This window comes from Panthera tigris, chromosome C1 (genome assembly GCF_018350195.1).
Source record: "Panthera tigris isolate Pti1 chromosome C1, P.tigris_Pti1_mat1.1, whole genome shotgun sequence".
NCBI lineage: Eukaryota > Metazoa > Chordata > Mammalia > Carnivora > Felidae > Panthera > Panthera tigris.
Window position 1 is genome coordinate 214360591 of NC_056667.1, and position 18914 is coordinate 214379504.

At 55.5% G+C, this 18914-nt stretch overlaps 1 protein-coding gene and 1 long non-coding RNA gene across 5 annotated transcripts in view; one reads left to right on the forward strand and one right to left on the reverse strand.

The window, feature by feature from the left end:
- Window positions 1-18914, forward strand: part of SH3BP4 (SH3 domain binding protein 4) — an 84300-nt gene that overhangs the window by 7756 nt on the left and 57630 nt on the right. For 2 of the 4 annotated variants that reach the window (XM_042995736.1, XM_007082990.3), the window contains exons 1-2: window positions 4039-4255; window positions 5403-5494. The exons of 1 other annotated variant lie outside the window; for it this stretch is intronic. The gene's annotated coding sequence lies outside the window, so the exon portion shown is untranslated. Of the gene's footprint in view, window positions 1-4038; window positions 4256-5373; window positions 5495-18914 lie in introns of those variants that run through there. One more of the 4 variants, XM_042995737.1, reaches the window with a different exon arrangement.
- Window positions 3541-4983, reverse strand: LOC122241071. Its single transcript, XR_006221019.1, has 2 exons — window positions 4655-4983; window positions 3541-4563 (listed from the first exon to the last, which is right to left on the reverse strand). It is a non-coding gene; the product is annotated as an uncharacterized LOC122241071 (long non-coding RNA).

An 18914-nucleotide genomic window follows, 5' to 3' on the forward strand; every position in this document is an offset into this window, starting at 1 on the left:
CACACACTTGAAATACTCCTATCCACCTTTTAACATGGAGATTTTTCTGTGGTTTCAAGTATTCATCGGGCTTTTCCTCCTTGTCAGGCACTGTGCCGAGTCTCCTATAAATGGCCTTTTCTTTTCAGTCAGTTAGGAAACAGCCTGACTTGCACAAGCGAAAGTCACACGTGCTTCAAGGAAAATGAAGAATGAAGCGACCAGCCACCTATCTTGTTCTTCCAGCCCTGTTCTTTGTACACAAGCCGCTGTCCGGGAACAGAAATAGGTGAAACTTAAGTGTTTCACAGACCGGAATCCGGGAAGTTCCTCTTTGCCGTGGTGTCTCCCATGACTCGGGGCACACCTGGGGTTTCTCAGTCCCATGCACCTGTCCGTGTCTGGAACTTGGGCTTTTCTGTTTACTTCTGATTTTGACACCGGACAACTTCAAGACCCGGCTTTCTTGTCTGGCAAAGGGTGGTGTAGTGCTTACTTCTGGGAGCTGGGAGATGTCAACGCGGAGGTGTGGATTTTACCGCATCAGCCCCGTACCTATCCTGGGAGGTTTTTGTGACCGTGGCCTCTTTTGAGTCCTGTGTGCACCGCAGGTGTTTCTTAAATACTGAGTAAATAGAGATTCTTTGGTGATGTCTCGCCATCTGCATTAAACCGGAGTGCAGGGCTTCGATATTTTTAGGTGTTCAGTCTGACCTTTGGACCGCGTACAGGCGCAGACTGATGGCGTGATGTATTGGTAGATGTCTAAATAAGGATCACTTCCCCAGTCCTTGCCCCATTCCTCAAATCTCTGGGAGCAGGAGGAAATGGGAGGGATACAGTCAGCAGGTTGTGCCCCAGGCTCAGACCTGGGCTGGATTGTGGCTCTGGCTGGTCTCGCGTGCGGGGGGACCAGCAGCCGGTCACTGGTGGACGCTGAGCCTGCGTTTTAAAAGGCCTGACCTGCCCGGACTACCCTGAGGGCTGCGAGTGGGGGGACTGAGAAGGGAGTTGTGTTTAATGCAAGTACTTTCTAGATAAACCCATTTTTCTGGAGGAGTTTATTGTGATTTTTTCCTTCTTTTCTCTTAAAAAAATAAAAAGACCTCTCCCCCTGAGGTTTTTAAAATTAGTCAAGTAATCATATGTTCATCTTAGAAACATTACAAGACGTGGGGCGCCTGGGTGGCTCAGTCGGTTAAGCATTCAGCTCTTGATTTCAGCTCAGGTCGTGATCTCAGCGTTTGTGAGTTCGAGCTCCTTGTCAGCCTGCTTGGGATTCTCTCTCTCCTCTCTCCACCCCTCCCCTGCTCGTGCGTGCTCCCTCTCTCTCTCTCTCTCTCTCTCTCCCCTCTCAAAATCAATAAAAGTAAACTTAAAAAAATATATTATAAGATGCAAAAGGAGAAAAAAGTTCACATCACTGGAAGTCGGCCACTCACGATAACCACTCTGGTGTGGACAGGACATTTTTCTTAGGGTCTCTCTGACGTCTTCAGAGGTTAAGTCCAAGCCCTTGCAAACAGAGCAGGATAGTAGAGCGGGGACTTGTTCAGTGTGCACCTGATGCATAGCAAGTCCTTATTTTTGAATAAAGTCTATACTTTTGAAAAACTGCTTTTTACCTAAAATTGTTGCTGACGTATTTTCACATCAGCAGACACAGATTTGGACCCCCAAATGACCGTCAGATTTGTACGGGAGGTACCCTCTTTAACAAATCCTTATTCAGAGACCATTTCCAGCTCCTCTGAAATTATCAACAGTACTACAGTGAACATCTCCATACACACATCTTTCTTTCAGTACATGTAAGTTTTTCCTTTGGATGAATTTTTTACCACTATTGTGCTCAAATTCTCCAGAGGACTTCTAATTCTATTAACGGTTGGACGAATGTGTAATTGCTACTCAGAGAAACACCTCCAAAGGCAGTGACCTTGAGAAGAGTTTCTACATCCGATTCATGCAACCGGGTGAACTTTAAGACCAGCCTTAGACCTGCCGGTACCCCAAACCCTCATGCTCTGCATTGGGAGCTTTTGGGGTGGGCTTGGAAACGCACACCTGAATTTTAGGATGTGCACTTACACGCGGGTTTCAAAAATATTAACATCTGGGGGGATGTGTACATCTGAGGACACAGGAGGAGTTTCTGTCGGAGGTCCTAGGGGCCCCCTCCACCCTGGAAAGGAGTGACTGATGATTTCCTCGCCGGCAGCTTCAGGAACTGTCATTGCTAGGGGCCCCCCCTGCCTCCCAGGGCCATGTCATTCTGGGCACGGGGGTGATTTGTGGGGCGGTGTCTCTGATCAGCTGTGACGAGACGGACTGCGGTTGGATCTGGTGGGTCTGGCCCAGGGCAGCGCCCCAGACTTGGTTTTCAACTTCCAGGTTCATTAAGAGGCGAAAGGGCTTGCTGCCTTCCACGGACAGTGAGGCCGTCCTTTTGATTCCTAACCGCGGTCTGCTGTCACAGGACTTCTTCGTTCTGGCAAGAGAGGAAGACTACGTTCGGGGTGGAATGTGTTTTGGCCTGTGTCCTCAGCGTGGCTTTGCAAAGGGGGCCTGGCTGCCTCCTCTTGGCACAGCCACGGCCATGAGTCACTGCTCACCTATTGTAACATGAGGCAGCACTGTGGAGGCTGACGGGAAGGCCCGGGGACAGCTCCTTCGCTCTGGTTATTTGTTCTCGGTGGAGTCTGGGGGGCGGGGAGCCCCTAGACTGGGCCTGAGCGCTGAGCCTTTTGTGACTCTCCGGGGCGCTGTCCCTGGCCCTGTTCCCCCCGATTAGCTGTTGTTTGACTCAAAGTCCTTCATTCCCTCACTCACACTGACCCTGCTGTGTGCCAGGCAGGAGGCTGGAGAAACCACCGGAGGAGGCCTCTGTCTAGGGAAGTGGCCACCAGAGTACAGGAGGAGAGGTCAGGGTTCGCGAGGTTAGGGAAGCGGCCACCAGTGTACAGGAGACGAGGTTAGGGAAGTGGCCACCAGAGTACAGGAGGAGAGGTCAGGGTTCGCGAGGTTAGGGAAGCGGCCACCAGTGTACAGGAGACGAGGTTAGGGAAGTGGCCACCAGAGTACAGGAGGAGAGGTCGGGGCTCACGAGGTTAGGGAAGTGGCCACCAGAGTACAGGAGGAGAGGTCAGGGTTCACGAGCTGTGCTGGGGGCTCAGGACACTAGGTGAGAGACAAAGAACTGGGCAGGCGCCTGCAGGGGGCTTGGGGGCGGGGGCAGTGGGTGGTTGGGTGAGTACAGGAAATCAAAGGAGGTGACTGCTTTCTGGGAGACCCTGGCGGGGGATGCCAGGGGCTGGTGGCTGGATGGAACAGTCCTTCTGGGCTTCATTCAGCTTTGAGCTTCCAGGCCCTGGAAAAACTTGACTAAACATGTGGGCGTGACTTGAGAGGGGTCTGACACCCTCCCCTCACCCCAGATCACCCCCTCACAGCCCTCCTCTCCCCACCTGGGACTCCCGTGACCCTGCCGGGTGACCGGCCACTTCTCCCTCCCGACCTATTAGGAAAGTCTCCTAAAATCATCGAACTAAATGACCACTCTGCGCGGGGTTGCATTATCTTTGTTAACAGGAATGACACAGGAAGCTAAGGCAGCTGTCAGATTAGTAAGAGAGCCACAGCATTTTTGTGTTCCAGAAAGGAAGAGGTATTGAGGAAGAAGGGGAGGTCTTTCAGCAGAAGCAACATCAGAGGGACCCTGTGACGGAGATCAGAGCACCTCTCCTGGGTCGCTTGTCTCCGACGTGTGCACCCAGGCCGTGGCGCACAGGGGCATCAGGGTGAGCCCTGGCTTTCCTGGTCAGGCCCAACCCCCCAGGCCAGGCCATCCTTCCCCTCCTGACAGTCCCCTCCTGGGACCGCAGCAGCCTGAGCCGCTGAGAGGCCTTGGCTTTGCTGACCGTCCAGCGGATTTCTGTGTTTAACCCACGTTGACCTGGCTAATCCCGGTTCCGCTTGGGGGGAAACTTCAGTACAGCCTTCTGTCCCAGGAGGACCACCCGCCGTCCTCAACGTGCTCGGGGTAAAACCATTACGTTTTCAAGGTTACAAGAACATAACTGAAAAGCTGGAACATGATGTCACAAACACCTCTTTTTTGTCATTAGTGGAATTGTCAAGAAATTGGCTGCTGGCTAAATTGGGAGTCTGATTATTTTTCTGGGAAGGAGCCGGGTTATTTTGATGAGCAGGAAAAGGGAGAGAATGGCAGTGATCCCCTGGGGGGCGGGGGGTGTGCGGAGGCTGGGAGTAACAGGTAAGTGAGGCAGGCAGGACACAATGCCAAATTATGGCTGAGCAGACGACTGGGACTCAGGCACTCGGGGGGAAAAACCTGAGCGAGTGTGACTTCCAATACGTCAGGTGGTTTGTGGTTGTCCTTTGCCTTCGGGTTTTAGTGCCGGGAATTGCAAATAGGCAGTCGGGGCTGGAGGGGAGCGCCCAGAAGTAAGCAGTAGTCGTTTGGACGTGTACAGGGGCGGGTGAGGGCTGGGGTGGTCATCACCGGTCTGCCCCCAGCCCCCTCCATTGTCTTCCACAAAACAAGTAATCTGCACATTGAAACTGTTGTGGGAGAGGAGAGGAGAGACAAGTGGTAGCTACCTCCCCCTGCACCTGCCCCTGCAGGCAGCGAAACCGTTTGCTCCCGACTTACCAATGAGGACACTGAGGCCAAGAGACTCATGGATGTGTCCGTGGACCCTACGAGGACCTGGAAATACCAGGCAGTGAGGAGTTTTACGTGGTGCCAGTGCCTGGATGTGAACTGACGGGGTTGTTTGCCGAGGCACTTGACCGGGGGCGGGGGGGGGGGGGCTCTCCGTGTAATGGTTGTGGATAGCAGAGTGGAAGGGCTCAGATCGCTGAAAATGACCACCCCAGACGTGTCCCTGGAGGACGGTTGTTCACGGGTACTTCTGGGCTCAGCACCGAAATAGGGTTAACTCGCTTTGACTGCATGTCAGGGGTCGCGCGCTTCTCCCCAACCCCCCCCCCAATCCCCCCCAACCCCCCCCCCCGCAGATTTGAATCCAGGCTGTGGTGCTACACTGCTCTGCCCCCCAGCTGGGTGCCCGGGGCAGGGAACCCCCCAGGGCAAGGGAGGTGATTTCCGGAACCAGACCAGGGAGCAGCGTGGGGGCAGTGCTGTGGGCACACAGGCAAGATGACATCTCAGGCGAGATGGGCATGGGCAGGTGACAGCCAGGTGGGTAGTCTGGACCGTTCCAGTCCACCAGCAGGAGCCAAGGGTGGAGCAGCCCCTAACGCTGGGAGGTTGGGGACCTGGGCAGGAGAGAGTGTCCACATTCCCTCCCGACGGCGCCCTCACTTGGCAAGCCCACGTGAGCCCTCCCGCTGTGCCGTGTGGCCGTGTGACCATTTCCCTCTCGTTGCCATCGAAGGTGGCACTTGGCAAGAAGTACACCACGTCGGGCACCGTACGGAGCTCTCCGTTGAGATAATCGGGAATCGCGGATCTTCACAGCCCTGAGCGGTAGGTGTTCAGACAGCAGTCTTTGTACCCGAGAGGTCTGCCCTCAGATATTCCCCCATTTTGGGGTACCTTTCTGAACGGCCATTATCCGTTGAACTAAGGATCAGCACAGTACGAGAAGCCCCCTGCCCAGATGGGTGAAGGAGCCCCTGCTTTTCCTGCCACCCTTGGAGAACCCCCGGTGGGGCTTCCCTCCATTAGGTGGTGGCGGCCACGCCCAGGGCCACCTGGTCCTCCATAACCTGGCCGCCACTGATGGGATGAATGGTAGGCAGGCCCCCTCTGGGTTGTAGTCGCCCAGAAATCTGGAACTCAGGTTAGCTTGGTGGTAGAGGTGATGACTGATGGAAAGTTCCAGAATGTTGGAACCCAGAGGGAATAAAAGGAAATGGCAGCATCAGTAGAACCATGGCGGGGGGGGGGGGAGGGGGGAATGTGTGGTTACAGTTGGTTTTCACAGTGGGGCCTTCCAGACATAGTCACGTGATCAGGGCCTAGAGCCAGGTGGACCCTGAGCTATTCTCTTTGTTCTTTAAGTATTTAGTTTTTTTCCTTTTCTCTTTTTCCCCTCTTTCTTCCCTCTTATTTTCTAGTTAGCTTCTGGTATTACTGCATTGGGGCTCAATAAAGGCCTCAGGAATGCTTCCAGTATTTTCGAGTATTCCTTGGATAGTTGCACAGCAATTGCATTTTCTCCAGGACAGGGAGTTTGACGCAGGTCGATGAGATTAAGCTCCTCGATGATGTTGTGGTTTGTGTCGGGTTTTATTTAGGTTGGGTTTATGTGGCTTATGTGTGTTCCGCGTGTGGGCCCATCGGATTTCGAGAGCTGGGCTCACGTTCCTGGAGGTGACCGCGGTTCCGCCGTTTTCTCTGGATGACCGCTAACGGTTTTGGTGAGCATGACAACCAGACCCTTTTGCCACTTTGCGGTTTTCGTTTTGTCAGTGTAAAATCCCTCTTGTGTGTGTGTTCGACATTTCCGGTCCCGCTTTCTGGGTCGTTTTGTTTCTGATGGATTTCACGCCGCGCGTAAGCCATTCGCTGGCGGATGGACCGCCGCTGGCTTTGTCGCCACCTGATCTGAAGAGTTTGCGTCTCGGCCCACTTGGCGAGCTCCTTCTTCCGGACGCGGGGGTTACACCAAGTCCCGGGGCTCTGGTCTACTTAGCTCGAAACGACACGGAGAGCGTTCCCGCCGAGGTCACCTGACGTGTGTCGGGACTGCGTGCGGTTCTCGTGGACTGTGCCCCGTGGGCCACGAGAGGGGCTTGGCCGAGCTCCCGTCCGCCACCCCTCCTCTCGTTGGGGCCCCCGGCCCAGTTTTCACCGAGAAGCGTGACTTGTGTGTTGTTGGGTCCGCCGATCCTGTCACCCGGGTTTCGCTGGATGGAGATTCTAATCAGTTGGGTTTTCCAGTCCTGTGTGCGTCTGCTTTTGGTTTGGGGTGTTTAATGCCTTCGTCTGGGGGTGCCTCTGGGGTGTGGCGAGGGTCTAGGTCCCAGCCCCTGCCCCGGTGCTCAGAAGCCCCCTTCTCTGTATTTGGGACGTGGCGTTGATATGTGTGCTGGTGGGTTTCTGTGGTACTCCACAGTCGCGTCACGTCCCTTGCGCGCTGACGTCAGCTGTGAGCCGTGTGGCTCTGTGACCCGGGCGTCCCCCTTGTTCTAACCGTCCATCCATCCATCCATTCGTTGATTCCCCCAGCGAATGCACGCTGGTGGCTTCAGCCTGCTGGGCACGGTTCACCCCACGGCCTTTGCGTTTTCCCAAGAACTGGAAATACGATCTGGCCTGCAGGTCGCCGAGGCCTTCCTGGCTTTGCAGAGTCAGCCTAAACTTTTCGGTGTGGCCTGCTTCCGGGGACTGGCAGGCTGGTCTCCGAGCAGTTGGATCTCCCACCTGCTCTTGCCTGCATCCGCCAGGCCCGGCCCCCAGATTCCACGGTGGTCCCCTAAGCGATGCGCGTTCGTACCCCTGGGCTTTGCTTTTGCTGCTTCCTGCCCGGCGGGACCCTCTGCCTGAGGCTTTAAGGCTACATGGCTGCCCCACCCCCACCCCCAAACAGGGACCCTCGGCGCCTTACGTCTCAGTGCCAGCTGCACTGGTCAGAACTCAGAAGTCGCCGGCATTAGCACCGAGCCCGGCACAGGTGCGTTCCTTACTTTTGTTTTGAAGTTGACTCATTTTGAGAGAGAGAGAGAGAGAAAGAGGGGGAGGGACAGAGAGAGAGAGGGAAAGAAAGAATCCCAAGCAAGCTTCACTGTCAGCGCAGATCCCGACACGGGGCTTCATCCTGGGAACCGTGAGATCGTGACCTGAGCTGAAAACAAACGCCAGACGCTCAACCGTCTGAGCCCCCCAGGCTCCCCACTTTTCCTTGAAGAAAAACCTCAGCAGATTTAAATTTTTTTTTTAGTGTTTATTTAGTTTTGAGAGAGAGGGAGACAGAACACAAGCAGGGGAGGGGCAGGGAGAGAGGGAGACACAGAATCCGAAGCGGGCTCCAGGCTCCGAGCCGTCAGCACAGAGCCTGACGCGGGGCTCGAACCCACGAACCGTGAGATCATGACCTGAGCCGAACTCAGATGTTTAACCGACTGAGGCACACCCCCCCTTCCCCCCCCCCCCCCCCCGCCAGGCGCCCCTGAACCTCAGCAGGTCTAGAATATCACCTGTGAGGATTACAAACATTGCTCAGGTCCCTTCCCTAGAGAGTTAGTTGGCCTGGGGCTGGGGTCTCTGCGTCTCTAAATTTAAAAGCATCCTAAGGTGACTGTAGGCCCAGCTGAGAAAATCACCAGGTTAAAGTGACCCCTCCCCCGTGGGAATACACGTCTTGGTTCTCATTCCCAAGATGGTGTTTTTTCTAAACTTTTCGCGTGCCTAAATCTGTATTGTAAGAATAAGAAGTGCTTTTGTAGCCATTCCAAGTACTACGGACACGTAGAAGGTGGAAAGTGAGTCTCGGCTCCAGGGCCTTGGCTGCGTTCCTCGGGCAAGTGACCTTGACTGCCCTTGACCTCTCGGGCCGATTCCACTGAGCCGACCTGCATCGCTCGGGTTTCTGCGTCTGGATTCCCGAGTGCTGTTCAGGTACAGTTTTCTTTTTTCGTTTGTTAGCTTCGGGGAGCAGGGTCACTTTTGCCACGTAAAACAGGGGGAGTGGACGTTCTTTTTTTTTGTTGTTTTTTTCCCTGCTGCTTCAGACCCGTCTTGCGGGTACCAGGCCCGACTCGCAAGGAGTTTGGCTCGTGTCGTCGTAGGGCGTGGCCAGACGCGAATTTCTTCAGAAACAACATGAGGAAACAAAAGAGGCTGTTGTGTACGACCTTCCTCTCTTACAAACTTTAACTTCTTTTTAATTTGTGAACACAACCAAAAAAAACCCCGCCTGATACGAAACTTCCCATCGTAATGGTGTTTAAGTGTAGAGTTCAGTAGTGTAAAGCGTGTTCACACGATCGTGCAACAGATCTCCACAACTTCTTTGCATCTTGCAAAAGCGAAACGTACATTAAACCTCCCCATTTCTCACCGCCCACGCCCCGCCGCCCCCGGGGACCACCTTCCCACCCCCTGATTCTGTTGACTGTGTCGGATACCCCCTCCGATGAGTGGAATCATCCAGTGTGTGTCCGTCTGTGACGGGCTTATTTCACTCAGCGTGACGTCGTCCGGGTTCATCCGCGCTGTAGCCTGTGACTGGATCTCTTTTCCCTTTCAAGGCAGAACAACGTTCCACTGTGAGGACAGACCCCGTTTGCTTCACGCGTTCGTCCACCCCGGGGACATGTGGTTGCACTTCTTGGCTCTTGCACGTAATGCTGCTCTGAACCTGGGTGTGCAAAAATAGCTTTCAAGACCCTGCTTTCCGTTATTTTGGGTGCATACCCAGAGGTGGGGTTGCTGGATCCTATCGGTGGTTCTCGTTTTAATTTCTTTGTTAAGTTAATTTATTTTGTTTTATTTATTTATTTTTTTTTGTTTATTTACTTTTGAGAGAGAGGGAGACAGACAGAGTGTGAGCAGGGGAGGGGCAGAGAGAGAGGGAGACACAGAATCCGAAGCGGGCTCCAGGCTCCGAGCTGTCAGCACAGAGCCCGACGCGGGGCTCGAACTCACAGACTGTGAGATCGTGACCTGAGCCGAAGTCAGACACTTGACCGACTGAGCCACCCAGGTGCCCCTAAAGCTAATTAATTTTAGAGAGACAGAGACAGAGAGGGTGAACAGAAGAGGGGCAGAGAGAGAGGGAGGGAGAGAATCCCAAGCAGGCTCCACGCTGCCAGCACGGAGTCCGACGCGGGGCTCAGACTCACGACCAGCGAGATCATGACCTGAGCCGAAACCAAGAGTCGGACCCTTAAGCGACTGCGCCCCCCAGGCGCCCCCTAGTTTTAACTTTCCGAAGCACTGCCATCCTGTTTTCATGACGGCTGTACCTTTTTCCATTCCCCACACCAGGACGCCAGTGTCCCGGGTTCTCCTGTCTTCTGTTTCTGCATGTTTGATGGGAGCCGCGCTCACGCAAGTCAAGTGATACCGGGGGTTTATGATTTGCCCTCAGTGATTATTGACATGGAGTATCTTTTCATGTGCTTGTTGGAGGGTCTGCGGTTTCCAAGTGGCATTTATTTACTTAGATTTTCCATAAAGTGCTTTTGACAAGCCCTTTTATAGGTACACTTTATGGGTACACACGGCTTGTGGTAAAGACGAAAACTCTAGTGAATCGTCCTGTGTGTCCTCCCATCACACAGTAGATTGGGGGGGCTCTTTCTTTCTTTCTTTCTTTCTTTCTTTCTTTCTTTCTCCTTTTCTTTCTTTCTTTGTTTCGTTAGTTCTTTCTTTCTTTCTTTCTTTCTCCCTTTCTTTCTCCCTTTCTTTCTTTCTTTGTTTCTTTCTTTGTTTCTTTCTTTCTCTCTTTCTCTCTTTCTTTCTCTTTCTTTCTTTCTTTCTTTCTCTCTTTCTTTCTCTTTCTTTCTTTCTTTCTCTCTCTTTCTTTCTTTCTTTCTTTCTTTCTTTCTTTCTTTCTTTCCTTCTCTCGTAAGAGAGAGCACGAGCTTGAGCGGGGGAGGGGTAGAGAGAAAGGGAGAGAGACTCCCAAGCAGGCTCTACATGCCAGCGCAGAGCCTGATGTGGGGCTCGAACCCCCACGAACCATGAGATCATGACTGGAGCTGAAATCAAGAGTCGGAAGCTCAACCCGCTGAGCCAGCCAGGCACCCCGGAACCTTATTTCTGAGTAGACCACTTAGAAGAGGAGTTTCTTCGTGAAACGAGGGAACAAGCCTTCCTCTGGCATCGCTCCCAGAGAGCCACCTTCCTTCCCCCTTGCAGATTATTTAAAGAACCTATGTAACGAAAGTCCACTGCGACGAGTAGCCTCTAAAACACCCATGTGTCCCCGGGGACCTGTAATCTGAGACTAAAGGCCACCCAGTGACTGCAAAGCTTGGCCCTTCATTGTCTGTTCTGTTTAGGAGCGATCCATGCTAATCACAGATTTAGAAAACGCAGCCTGCGGAAGAAATGAAAACTCCTCTGACTCCCGGTGGCTCCCTCCCTGTGAGATAAATCACTAGGACGTTCTCAGAAGTAGGGCCCATCGTGCTCAGTCCTGCAAACCTGCCTTTTCACTCCGCGGCCATGGGAACAGCGTTTGCTGGCCGCACCGCATGCCATTCGGCGATATTGCCGCCCTGGTGTCGGGTGGAATGCTCTTTTCCGGGCGGTGTTACTGGTGGAACCCTTGACGACCCCTGAGTTGACCGCCCCCTCCTGTGCGTGCCCGGCCAGTCTTGCCCGCTGGACGGGTGCCCTCCCTTGGCATAAGTCCTTCAGCACTCTCTCCATCCTGAAGTCAAGCCAGCGAGGCATTGATGACCACCCCTTACGTGGCAGGCACCGGCCTGGGAGCCATTCCGGCTTTGGGAGAAGAAATACACAGTTTGAGCCTTCTGGAACGGACAGGAAATGCTTTCTCGCACTTCCCTCAGCCCTCCTGCCCTTTCTACAGCCTGGATTTGGGGGGACTGCAGGGGGTGCTGCCCCCGTGGACTGCGAGTCCTTTGCCACGTGTTTTTCTGGGTCTAGGTTGACAGGTGCGGTTGGGAGACTTCTCCTGAGCCTCTGACAAGGAATGTTTTCCGTTATCGTGGGTCAGCGCCTCGCCAGCCCTGGGAACATTCATTCAGAGATCCCCGAGAATGGTGACCTTGGCCCCCGGTGCTCCCCGTGAGATACTTCATTGGGCAGAGCAGGTGGGGTGGCTCAGCCTGTGGACACATGGCTCTAAGCTACCAGTGATCTTGACTCACAACTTGGAGGTGGGCATCTCTGGGATCTTCGGCCTGTCTAGGCCCCGAGGCTCCTGCCTTGGTGATGGGCTGGCCCTGTGTGTCAGCGTGGCCCTTGGGTGCTCGGGGAGACTGGGGGCTCCTTCCGTCACTGGCATGGGATTTCCTGGCTCAGAAAAAACTCAGGGATTCGTGGCTGGGCACAGCTTCTCCAGCTTCTCTCTACCTCCTCCCTCCCCGTGGCGCCCCGTGTGTTCACTGGGTGGTGTTGGGGTGCTTTTTGGCTGATGAGTGGGAGGCGGGAGGGAGTTAGGTGGGTCCTAGCCAGTCAGTGCGCCCACACTGGAGGGGATACAGTTCATCTTCAGCCACGGCAGGCCTGCCCGTCCGGGACACGTGGCGATTTGTAACGGGGATAATCATAAAGCTCACCCTGATTGTAGGCGTGTGTGGCATCCTCCGGGCACACATCTTGGCCTTGCTCCTGGGGATAGGCCACACATGGCCCAGCCAGCAGCTGCCTGGCCCTTTGCGGAGTTTGGGGCCTGGAAAGGGGAAGGCCGGGGGGTAGGGTGCAGGAGCTGAACTGTCACCACCCCGAGGAGCCTCGGGCCACAAGACTAAATGTCATGTGGTGTCCTGGACGGGCTCCTGGAACAGAAGAAAGACACCGGGGAGAAACCCAGGGAATCTGGGTAAAGAACGGACTTGGTTAATTATAATGTATCTGCGTCAGGTATGTTGGACAAATGCGCCCTCCTCACGCGAGAGGTCAGTCACCGGGGAACCCGGGTGTTGGGCAGTAGAGGACAACTCCCTGCGTTTTCTCCCCAGCTTTTCTCTAAACCTAAATCTAGTCTGAAAAGAAAGTTCATCTTTAAGAATAGACAAGAAGAGCGGCAGAGAAGCGAGTGGGCAATGGCGGGGTGGCCGGGCTGGCCCTCTGTCCCCGTGTCTGTGATGCCCGGCTCCACCACGGTCCGTGTCAGCATGAGGGTGTCCGGCCGATGCCGGCCAGTGGTACCAGGTGCCCCCTGCCAGGAGGAGCCCGGGGCCCCCCGCACCCCGGCCAGAAACGGCCCTTCTCTACAAAGCCAAGTGCAGTGGGCCCGGACCGCTCCGGGTCAGGCCGTGGCCTGTCTCTCTCTGCCAGCACATTCTTTGTTCTCTCCCGGACCAGACGTTTAGAGGTGAGCTGCTCTCCTGGCCAGTGAGGCAGCTGGCTTCTAAACACAAACACGGATCATCTTTTTGCCAGGTGAACTTGAGAAAGGTAGCAGAGCGGCAGAGACAATGGGCCCGTTTATAAGCTGCTCTGAAAATCGGAGTCCAGAACATTGGGCTTCGTAGCGAGCACAGGTGTTGGGGGCCAGAGCCCCGCTGGTCCTGTTAGCATCTCGGGGTCGATGCCCGGAAAACAGGGTGAGATTGTCTCCTGTCTGTATGCACAGAGTACACACGGCTGCTCTGAAGTGTGTGCTCCTTGAGATGTTTTTGGTTTATGCGGTGAGTCCGGGTTCAGGGAGCAAGCAATGTTACAGTCCAGCTGCACACGCGTGCGCACACACACACACACACACACACACACACGCACAGACTTGTGGTGCACAGGCTCACAGGCACAGAGTTTGGAGTCTTAGGCAGGAAGGCTTTCTTCCAGGACCCACCTCGAGGAGGCCGGGTGGACAGAATGCTAGTCTCTGGCTGGACCCGACGTCTCCCAGCCCAGCGCTTCTCAGATGTCAGGTGCTCCGGAATCACCCCGGGATCTTGTTAAAATGCAGATTCCGGCACGGAGGGCCTGGGGTAGGTGCATTTCTGACCAGAGACTGCACTTGGAGTGGCCGGGGCCTCCGCGATCAGCAGAGTCTCAGTCTGGGCCCTGGGCTGGCGGTGGCGTGGCATTCGGGAGAAGTGGGCTCGTGCTTCACGCTTCGGGGCCGGGGCTGAAATTTTGCCAGAAGGGTGAACCAGGAGATAAGCCTGGCCGTGCGTAGAGGGACAAGATTCGGCGAGAAGGAGACGAGGAGGTGGCAGGGGGGTAGGAGCAGTAGGCTTGAGAGCGTCCCAGGGGGCCTGTGTGTGTGCACCTGGGGTGCCGTCATCAGAGAATGACAGCTGTGAACACTTCTGTGGCGCTGACCGTGGCCTTGGTGCTGTTCCAAGAGCTTCGCACATGCTGTTCATTCCCCACGGCAGCCCCGTGAGGCGGGCCCCGTTTGTGCCTGTTTTTTGAGATATGAGCGTTTCTGCTGCCCGCTGAAGCCCTGCAGTTAAGAGAGGGTGGGAGCTGGGCCCCTGAACGCTGGGGGGGTCCAACGTCTGCTCGGAGGTGCTCAGGTGGGACAGGTGGCCTTTCCCGGCCGATGCGTCGGCACTCACGCGCATCAAAGCTCGCGGGCCCTGCACTGGGTCAGCGCCAGCCACCTGGGAGCTTCTGGACTCCACTCTGCTCAGGGGTGAGCACTGGGGCCCCGAGGGCTCCCGGGAGGCGACCTAGAGCCGGGAGGGCGCCTTTAGGGTCCTGACTGCACCGGGGACCCCTTCATGGCTGGCCGGGCTTTCCAGAAGGTCCTTCCCCTGGCCTCCCTTTGCTTCTCAAACCCGGGTGTGTGTCTGTCCATCCCCGACCGAGACTGGCGGCACTTTGCGGTTCAAAACCACAACCTTCCCCATCCAGTCCTGGAAGAAGCTCGTCCAGATTCCTTACATGCTTAAGGTATGTGAGGGAAAACACATTTTCTGGTCCCTTCTCTGGTAGAAACAGGCAGTGCGGTTTCCCCCGGAGAAGGCCTGGTGTTTAGGGGGCTGGACTTCCAGAAATCTTTTCTCCCTTGGGTCCCTTCCTCCCTCTCAAGATGCCGTCGGGCCGCGGGACCGGCGTCCGGAGAACGAGGTGGCCGCCACCGCCATGGGCCTGGCAGGGGGTTCGGTTCGCTCTGCTGCCCGCAGCAGTTTTGTCTCCCTCAGACGATCCATTTATGGTTGGCGTTTCTTCACACCATCTGGAGAGGCGCTTCCTTCACCCATTCACTCAACAACCGCTTGAGAGCCGGCTCTGACCAGGGTGCGGAGGGCTGGCCCAAATGCACGGTCCCAGGCGCCGTCTCTCCTCTCAGCCCAGACGCTCTGGCCCGCAAACCCCGGAGGTCAGGCTGGCACACGCTCAGGCCACTTGTGCCCGCCGACCAGTGCCGACCCGTGCGGGAACTCTGGCTGGGCTGGTTCCCTTGCTGCAGACGGCACGTCTCTCTTCTGTAAGCCTGCGTAGAAAGTTCTTTTGTTCGGCAATATTGGCATGACTGAATCGATGCTGCAGCCAAACAGGATGTGGTCTGGGTGGCTCCCAGCTTCCAGCCATCGGTGGTTCTTGTTTGCAGTTGCCTCAGGAGGTAACACCCACCGCCACCGCCCGCCATGGCGGAGCACAGGGCACTTCAAGGCCCTGGAGGGGAGCCTCCGGTCTGATGCGGGGAGACTGAGTTCTGCAGCGCCTCTGACCCCGCCTTTAACTGCAGGGAAGGGAGTGGGGGGAAGAGGCGGGGCCAGTTCTGAGTCATAATCCAGCCTTGGAGGAGAAGGCTTCCAGGTAGAGCTTGGAGGCCTTTGGACTTAGTTTGCTGGGAGGGGAGACGAGGACTTCCAGGTGGACCCCGCTTCTAGGTCGAAGCTGGTCTGTTTCTTTGCAGGGCGGGGTGAACAGGAGGCGGCTGTAGTGTGCGGGGCACCTGACCTCCCTCTTCCATGAGGTGCCGGAAGGCCGGCGCCGTGGTCCCTAAATCTTGAGAAGATACAAAGGACGGTTTGGGGGATGAACAGGAACTCACAAACGCAATGAGCGCCTGTATAGACGTGTAGCCACTACCCAGGCCAAGACATAGAACTTTACCTTTGAGGTCCTGGGCCCCTCCCCCCGTGCCAGTGTGTTTTATCCAAGATAGCGTAAGCGTTCAAGTAGCCCCTAACCTGAACTTTGTGGTTTCCCCCTGCTATTTATAGTCTTTCCACATTAGCCAGTAAACGTTGGGTCCTTAAGCACTGCCCTCTGGTTTTCACATCCGTAACGTTTGTACTGATGGAAGCATGCACGTTCTGTTTGAGGCTGGCTGACCCTAATAGGGTCCCCAGTCATCCCCACCTGGGATCCACGCCCTTGGCTCATCCCTCCCCCTGGTGTGGCTGGCCCGGCAACCTGCTTCAGATAGGACTCTTCTGGTGATGGGTGCCATTTAATGATTAGGTTACCTAGATTCTAACTGCTGGATAACAGCCTTTATCTCTTGCTTGCTTTGATAAAGTAGGATGCCGTACAGAGAAGCCCACTTGGCGAAGACCCGAGGCCTTCGGTCCAGTAGCCAGCAAGGGGTTGAATGGCGCCAGTAAGTACGTGAGCATGGACGGGGGGCCTCCAGATGAGCCCCTAGCCCTGGCTGAAGTCCTGAGTGTAGCCTGACGTCACAGCTGAGCCACATCTGGATCCCCGACCGCAGAAGCCCCAAAATAATAAACATGTGTAGTGTGGGGTCATTTGTTACGCAGCGCTGGCTAACTGATGTGTGTTCTTCTGAGAGTTCCTTTCTGGCTGCACACCATGTCCCTGAGGTTCACCTGTGCTGTGATAACATATAGCTGTAGTTTATTGACTTTTACTGCACTGTGGTTTTCCATTGTATGTTAATACCCTAGTTTACTTACTCGCGGGCACCAGAGCGCGTTCACAGCCCTTGCTGTTACAGCCTGCATGCAGGTGCCCATCTCTGGGAGCCGTCTAGCAAGGGGCCGGCGTCACTTCTTGCAAGCACTGTTCCGGGTCGTTCGGTTTGCTCCACACCGCCACCATTGTCCCATGTTGTGTGACTTTTCATTTTGGGAGGAGGTCTGATGGAAGGAAGAGGGCATCTGATTTGCTTTAACTTATGCTTTCATGACTATAGCTATATATTAATGTTTATTGGCTTTTCTGGTTTCTTCCGAGGTGAAGGTCCCTTTCAGGGTTTTTAACCCATTTTCCTTATTGGATTACAGGATATCTTTGAATTTTGCTGGAGAATGAAACTTTCTTGGCTTTGAGTGTTGCAAGCGTTGCTTCCCAGTTTGTTACTGGGCCACAGGGGCGTTAGCAGTCCCAATAACGTACATTCTGAAACCTCTCCCGAGGGGATAATCTGCAGCATTGCTTTGGAGGGTTCCACTTCTGGCCTGTGGTCCAGTCTCAGGGCCATGGCTGTGCCTGTGAAATTAGGCTCCTGGTCTGGGAGTACTTTCCTGTCCAGGGAGCTCCTGTCAGTCTCTGTCATTCTAGAGAAATCCGTGAGTCAGTGCTGGGACCCGGGTTCCATGTGCGCCGCCCCCCCCCCCCCCGGCAGGTCTAAATCCGCATTTTTCTCTGCGGTCCAGATTGCTCCGCATGTGGGTCTGGGGAGAATGTGCCCCGCGTGTTTAGAACAAGTGCATTCCTAGAGAAAGTTAAAATTAGAAAAAACGGCTACATTTCCTGCCATTCAGTGGCAGTTGGCTTGTGTTTGTTTGCACAAGGATTTTTCTGGTAACAATCTGTAGTCTGTTTCTGGTGGAATGGGAGGCGAAGTCATGATTTTGGGGATGGAGGTGATCTGTTTCCATGGCGATCTTTGTTGCCGGAGAGTGGCTGTATGTTTGTGAGCTCTTGCAGATGATGGCAGGAATGGAAAAATATTAATGGAAACAACCCTTTTCTCTAGCCGGCAAGAATTATTTTATTTTTTAACAAAGTTCTTTAGTGGGAAGTTACTATCTGGGAGCGCACGCACCTCTTTGTTGGCGAAGTCTGGCAGGAGTGGCCCTGGCGGGCTTGGCCGCTGATTGCCCTCCTCCTCCCACCTCTCCCCTTGAAGCGAGCCTTCTTGGGAAGTCCCATCTGGCACAGCCTGGAGTGGCCACCCCGTCACCCCCCACCCCTGTAGGGGTGCTAGGTTTAGCAAGTGAAAATGCACGACATCCAGCTATATTTGACTGTTTGGGACATACTTACGCTAACAAAATTACTCGCTGCGGATTCGAAATTCACATTTAATGGGATGTCTCTGGAGAGCCAGCGTGTGTTCTCTGCCGATCCCATGCCCCCTGAGCCCCGGCTGTGCTTGGCAGTCCTGGATCTTGGTCTCTCGTGGTGCCTGGGCCTCTCCCAGGTACGGAGAGGGCATCACCTGCTCGTGGCCGACTGGCTTGTGGCACCTGGGGACACACCTTTGGCTTCCCCGGCTTTGCTCCGTCCTCCTGCCGGCCGCTGTGGGCACCGAGCTGAGGCTGGGAGTCACAGAGATGCCTTAGGGCTCACGGCCTGTCCAGCGGCGGCGGGTAGCTCGTAAACGCAGAGTCGGGTCTGCCTGCTGGAAGGCGCAGGAGCGAGAGAGCCTGGAGACATGTAGCACCTTCTGGAGAGCCGGAGTGCTCATCAGACTCACCCCCAGGGAACAGGGAGTTGCTCACGTGTGCGGGAGGCCTCGGAAGTGCCACCCTCTAAGTGGGGGGTAGGGGGTGTTGCCAAGAGCTGAAGTGACAGGCTTTGTGGGGGGGGGATGGGTAGGGGCTGGACCCTGGGTTTATTATTTCTTTTGCACCGGCAGGGCAGGGCCTGGGGAGGCCTTCCCTACTGGAGCGGGCAGGATGTGTGTGTAGGAGTTTAGGGTCAGGCAGTGGAGCTGGTCAGTGAGAGGAATTGGCAGTGGGCGCTAAGGAGGCTGGGGGTGACACGGGGCCAAAGCGGGGAAGAGCCTTGGGATGGGTCCGGAAGGCGGGGCTCCACGCGGGCAGGTGGCCGGCAAGCAGGGCACCTTGTGTTCAGGAGCCGGGGAAGCGGGTGAGGCGGCGGGCAGGTAGGTGTGCGGAGGACGGGGCGGCTGGGACCCCTTGGGAGGCGGGTGATGAGCTGCTCCAACATCAAACTGCAGATCGCAGCCACCTGGGGGACTTTCTTTTACTATCAGGCGACAGACAGGTCCCGGTGATGGAGCGTCGTCCCCGGGGGCCAGGCGCAGGCCTGGGGCCGGCGACACGGCAGTGAGCGGACAGGCGGCTCCCGCCCCCAGGGGCCCAGCCGGTTAGCTGCCTACAGAGACGGCTGCTGGCTCCTCCAGGGC